This window comes from Ornithodoros turicata, chromosome 9 (genome assembly GCF_037126465.1).
Source record: "Ornithodoros turicata isolate Travis chromosome 9, ASM3712646v1, whole genome shotgun sequence".
Classification (NCBI taxonomy): Eukaryota; Metazoa; Arthropoda; class Arachnida; order Ixodida; family Argasidae; genus Ornithodoros; species Ornithodoros turicata.
In genome coordinates this window covers 21,539,378-21,545,787 of record NC_088209.1, presented here as the reverse complement: position 1 = coordinate 21,545,787, position 6,410 = coordinate 21,539,378, and the positions used below count along the sequence as shown (strand labels likewise).

The 6,410-nt window shown below is 42.9% G+C and overlaps 1 protein-coding gene across 2 annotated transcripts in view; it reads left to right on the top strand.

Moving 5' to 3' along the window:
- Positions 1 to 2,770: 2,770 nt before the first annotated feature.
- Positions 2,771 to 6,410, top strand: part of LOC135368319 (glutamine synthetase-like) — a 79,878-nt gene continuing 76,238 nt past the window's right edge. Inside the window, exon 1 of one of the 2 annotated variants that reach the window (XM_064601510.1) lies at positions 2,771 to 2,911. The gene's annotated coding sequence lies outside the window, so the exon portion shown is untranslated. Of the gene's footprint in view, positions 2,912 to 3,951; positions 4,014 to 6,410 lie in introns of those variants that run through there. The other variant, XM_064601509.1, reaches the window with a different exon arrangement.

Sequence of the window (6,410 nt, the reverse complement as noted above, 5' to 3'; positions counted from 1 at the left end):
TTTATGCACTAACGTCATCCCTCAAGAGGGCACTGGCTTCGAAAATGCGAAATCGCCGCCATGATGTGGGTACATCGAAGTTTGGTTCCGGTTTTCGTTCCCTGCCATGTGCTTTTCAGAGGACTATTAACGCTGAAAGCATGGAAATTGCTTGGATCGTGGTACAAATAATATTCACGCAGCACAGTATCTCTGAAACACCAAATGTAATGTGAATGCTAAGTGGGTGAAGGCACGGACAGTCAACACCTGAGGACCTACAAAATGGCGGCAACTCTGCTAGCGACAGTGGCGCTCTCCTGCGGATGACGTCATGTGAATAAACCCTATACCGAAGCGAATAATTGCGAGTTCGATTCGGGTTCGGAATCGAATATTGAAGTATGTGTTCAAGTTTCGAGTATAGTCAATCCTCGATATAGTCAAGGTGCTGGGTGTATGGGAACACAAGAAGAGAGATGCGGCGTTACCAGCACCTGTCAACTTCATAGTGCGTAGTGATATGGAATCTGTATTTTAGGAGCGCATTCTAGGCATATGTTGTCGACTTCCCCTTTCCTGCCAGTTTCTCGCACTTCACTTCACGTCTAGGGGATTCAGCTATACGCATGTGTTCGTTGACAGGGGAGGGGTGATGTTTTTCTATTTTTATAGTTTCATTAATCTTTTGCATTTCTATAGGGTTCATTTAGGGGATCTTTGAGGGAGTAACAGAATTCGTCGGGTGACGAATTCAATATCTTCCCTATTTTTTAGGTAAACATACTCAAACTCAAAAAGGGAGTTCTGCTTTCTACGAAGTTCGGTTTGGTTTGCTTTGGTGTAGGAAAAATCCTCTCTCCATGAGCGCCCCATGGGGCGCTCATGGAGAGAGTCGCCCAAGCAGCACAACATTTGGCCCAATATTGGTCTAATATTGGGCTGACATTGCCAATATTGGTTCAGTATTGGGCTGACATTGCCAATATTGGTCAAATATTGGGCTGACATTGCCAATATTGGCCCAGTTGAGCCAAGATGTTGTGCTGCTTGGGCGGCTACTCCAGTTCAGTTAAATATCCAGTGAAGTAAAGAGAATGATAGTTGAGGAGCAATAATGAAAATAAAATAGCAGTCGCGTGTCACATACGTCACAAGTTTGTCACAGTGAGTGAAGTCACAGTCACAGTACATCCACCAGCTTAGAGTCTGTGAAAAACTGCACGAACGCCTGCAGGACTTGAAATTGCATGCTCGGAGGCCAAGATCCCTTTGCGTATGTCACATACATACGTTTGTTTCAGTTATATAACTATTCGCCTGGTATCAGGGACCGGAACCGTTATTATTATTATTATTTTTAAGGTTCGGTTCGGGTTCATGTATATATGGGTTCAGATCAGGTTCGGGTCTAGAGCAGAAAAAATAAATGTTCGAACCGGTTCACCGAAGCTAACTATTTTAATGTACTATTTTAATTCATTTTTATGATATTGCAATGTAAACGTGATTTAGGCAGGGCTACGTGCACAAGCTAGATCTTTCTGTCACTAAAGTGTGACTGCATGATACTCTGCAAGAAGGAATTTGTAGCACAGCGGCAGAGCCATCAGTGTGTCGAACACAGCATCGGCAAGTAAGTTACAGCAAAGGGCGGACTGTAATACAATGCGGAAATTGTACGTTTTGTTCTGCTTGGAAGCGAGCTCAGAAGCGAATTTTGCGATCGCACAAAGCACTGCGGCAACATTTGAGCTTCACTCTAAATTGTTGCAAAAAACAAAACCACGAACGATGGTGAACTGCCACCCCTAACCTGTCACTTGAAGCGGCCTCAGGATACTTGCTACGCTCTAAGGGAATCGGTACTACATTGACCCCTCGTTCATGTGCATTTCGGCTAGTGACTTCGTGAAAGTGCTTGGTTTGCTTCGAAAGAAGATTTTAAAACCGCAGTGGAACCATTGCAACCCCGCTATGCTAGTTTGCAACAGAAACACTGTTTACAATAGGAACACTATGGACCTGTGTTATCAAGTAGCTAATTACAAGTAAACAAGTTACTGTAATTAATTACTTTTGAAAGTAATCAATTACTGTACCTAAATACCTTCGAAAATGAGTAGCCGTAACCGTGATTTAATTACATTTTACCGGTAACACGTGCCCAAGAGACAGTTACTTTATACTGTGGTATTCAGTTGCAAATTGCTGTCTGCGGTACTATCCTTTATTCCAACGGCTGAATCTTCTCTACTGCGATCAGGTTTTTCATTTTTTCTTATAGCTGGTGGTCTTGTGCAGGTATAACATTCATTTAAAACATATGCCATAGTCAACTGAGGTTTTAACTGTACGTATGTACATCCATCACACCCAGTCAATTATGTAGATATTTAACCTCTCTAGCTTTTTTATGATGGTATACGCACCACTTATTATCCTTTTTATTATTTATTGATAATACTGACACTTTGTTGATGGTCTAAGCATGACACAATACAAGAACAATGCCATAAAAGTAGGTCAGAGCATAAAAGATACAATACAATACAATACAATACAATACAAGAGAAGAACAGGGTGTTACAACGGTACAGATTCAAAAGAAAAATATAAAAAAGTCTAGGCAGATATTGGGGGGGGGGGGCGAAATAGCAGTGAAGAACGAGTCGATACCGCAGGGAAGCAAACTATGGAAGACGGAAGCGTGATCCATTCAGCTGCGGTACGATAAGCGAACGAGAACTGGTATGCACTAAGATGGGATGTGGGCAGATGAAAGGTGGCGGCTGCGTATGTTTTGGATTCGTGCAAATGAGATTAGCGAAACAGCTGACGATAATCTAGTTTGGAGTCACCTTTCAGGAGCTGAAAAAGGAATTTGAGGTCGTGCGCCTTTTTGCGACTAAAAGTGGCTCAGGGGCTTATGGTGAGTATACCACGCCTAGCGTCTAATTTATCATCGATGTAGAGATGTGATTTATTGCTTCTGATCAGGTTGTGTTCAGTTTTCCGGATACAAGTTTCGTTGTTGACATCAATATTTGTATCATCTACTTGAACGAACTTTCATTCGCATTGTAATACAATGTGGGAGACCCAGTGCAAACAGCTGCGAGGGCTGCTTGAGTGGGCTCCTTCCTCACGTAAATTATGAACTTCCTGCCTTACGCATTATTAACACAAATTTTCCGCAGTCTTTCTGGCTTTATGCTATGTTACATGAAATGCTAAATGAAATTTTACATGAAATTTCTTAAGTGTCAGCCACGTAAAAGATAAATTAAAATTAAATTGTAAAAAGGTAAATTAGACGTCAAGAAACATCGATTCGACGATGTTTCATTACGTATACGTATCTTAGTAATACGTTAAATTGCATTGCGTTGCATGACGCTGCACGCAGCCATTAAGTACGCCAGTCGCGACACAGTGGAAGCACTTGATGGGCCTTAAGTGCCCTCTCTACCGCTCCTATCGCTTCACTTATCACCCACTCGCTCCATGATGAAAAAGTGAATGATAGCGACATTGATTCTGAAGGAAGTGTAGATTGGAAGAATGTCCCAGACGCGTCCTTGAGTTCAGTTAACGCCATCATTGATCGATAGGAGCTTAATGTGGTCGGACGTCTTAGCTAGTTGACTCGTCGGTGTTCACCGTGTTATGATCGCCCTTCGAAGACACCGCATCGAGTATTGCCATTTCCCTCGGGGCCAGAGCTATATAAGTTACTAATTTAGTTACAGGAACAGTTACCGAAGCCAAAATGTGATTCAGTCATATAGTTGCAGTCACCAATCACATGTATAGCCACTTCAGGCGGTGTCCTTTTGAATTGGTCAGATATTATCACGTCTCCCACAACATATTTAAAAATAATGTTTTTGCGTTAATTGGGAATGTTAGCCTCTAGAGACCTTTTTTCTGAAACTGTTACGATAGGCTCTCCCCAGGTGGCGCCGTTGGCGCGCCGCCATTGAACGCCTTCGACTTGCGTCTTCGCTTATTGCTGCGACGTAGGTTTCGTGGTGAGTTTCCTAATTCTATGTCTCGCACGGGTGTATGCAATGTGGAGAGGTTAATTTAGAGTTAGGAAGACATTCTCAGTCGTCGGGTGCAGCAACTGCGAAGGCGATATCAGAGCGTGAAGGTATTCCGTATGTGATCTGGACGGGAAGCGGAAAAAATGTTCCCGGAAAAAATGTCCCCGGAGGAAATGTCCCCGGAAAAAAATGCCCCCAGAAAAAATGTCCCCTGAGAAACATCCACTTTTGGTACACGTGGAATTGTTGCGAAATCCCCCGTTGCGATATTGCCGGTCTTGAAGTCCTCGGACTCAAAATAAGTACTAAAATACCTAACCACTTATGAAGCGTTTCTACTTGGAAAGCCTGGGCGACTTGCACTTATGATTTCGCGTAGAGAATACACTGCAATCAACTGTCACGTTTGTTGATACAACGTGCACACTTGGCTGGGATATCCTTATTTTGTTTCTTTCTTCTTATACTAAGGAGTATATATCCTGCGTGACGTCACACTGACTGGTGTCCAATCAGAACGCCGGGATTTTGCGACTGTATAGACTTTAGGCCTGATGACACAGCTATCCTTTCAGGTTTGAGGGAATTAAGAGCAGGACGCACATTTTTCTGTACCAGCTCGCGTGGAGTAGCGGATAAGATGATCGCCTTTCACGCCGAGTCTGGGATGGTACGCGGGTTCGAATCCCCGTACCGACCGTGCTGTCTGACGTTTTCACCGGGTTTTCCCGCGGACCATCCAGACGAATGTCGACACACTTCGCCCTGAAGTCGGCCCTGGCCGCGTACTAACCCCCTGTCACCCTCCTTCCTGCTGTTCCCTGTCCACGGCTGTACACCGCGTACAGATCGTTGCGTGGGATTCTACGCAGTCTTGGGTAAGTTACCTCTAAAAAGTAACTGAGTTGCAGTTATAGTTACTTTCTTGGTTAAGTAACTAAGTTACAGTTATAGTTACTTTCTTGGTCAAGTAACTAGTTACAGTTACAGTGACTGAGAGAAAGCAACTTAGTTACATTACAGTTACTTTTAATAAAAATGACCATGAGAGGGTGATACAAATCGTTAAAAACGTACATTTATTTGCATCTACTTAAGTGCGATAAAAGTATTATTGCACTTACCCAGAAGCTGTATAAGTCAATATGTGGCTCTCCCGCAGGGAAAAATACGACACGTGTACGAACGTAAAAAAGGATCGACATTTATTCGAGTAACTAGTTACATTTTGCAGTTACACTCACAGAAACAGTAACTAGTTACAGTTAAACGCTACTTTTCTGGAACTAACTAGTTACCGTAACTAGTTAACCCCAAAGTAACTAGTTACAGTTACAAGTTAGAAGTAACTTAGTTACTATACCCAAGACTGATTCTACGCCCCCGCTGGCCCACTTTTCGCATTCTCCATAATTTGTTGTTGTTGTTGTAGTTGGTGGTGGGTTTGAGCGTAGGTAACTATAACTAAAACTGGGGAATTCCAGGACGCTGTTTCGGAAGATGCGCGGGGCGGTTTCGCGGGGGATATCTGCGATTTTTTTTTTTCTCTCTGTTGACGGACACCCGGAAGAGTGACCGGCGAACGGTTTTCGGCGCTTTTCGGTAAATACCGAAAATGAGACACTCCATTTGTACTGTACTCTGGGTACTTTTCTTTCAAGTACTCCAGTACCCAAATGGCAATACAAACGCAAAACCTGGTCGCAAAACAGTTTCTTTCGGTTCTTATTAATAAGTCAACTGTAAACTATCCACATTTTTTTCTACTAACTAGCACTTGGCAAAAACGCCAGCGAAAAGCTGTCTAAAGATAACAGTCGAAGCATAATCACCTCTCGTTTTATGACTACCAAAAGTGTTGAAACGTCCAGCAATGCGTTTCGCTTATCCATGTCTCGCTTATCCGGAGTTCATACATCCGGAAAACTCGTTATCCGAATTACATTCCCGTAAACGAACCTGCTACCATTGAATTTTGTCTCGGTTATCCGGAATTCGTTATTCGTATCCGGACAGCAAGTACGGGGACCAATCTTCCAGGACCTAGGTCATCGTGATCCGCTTATCCGGAAAAGTGTCAACCGTCTTCTGTGGCTGGTATGTGCTGTGTTCGCATTGTTCCGGAAAAAATGTCTCATCTCACCAGTGCATTCTGTACTGTTTGAGCCCCCTTTCTTCAGAGGCATACCTGGGTAGATTACTTCTAAAATGTAATTAAATTACATTACGTATTACTCCAGTTATAATTAAATTCAATTACATTACTCACTACTGCAATTGAAATGTAATGAAATTACATTACAATTACTACGAAAAAGTAATGACATTGTAGAGGAGGTGGTGTCCCTCTACATTGAGTCCTGACCGGCGATGATGGAATGT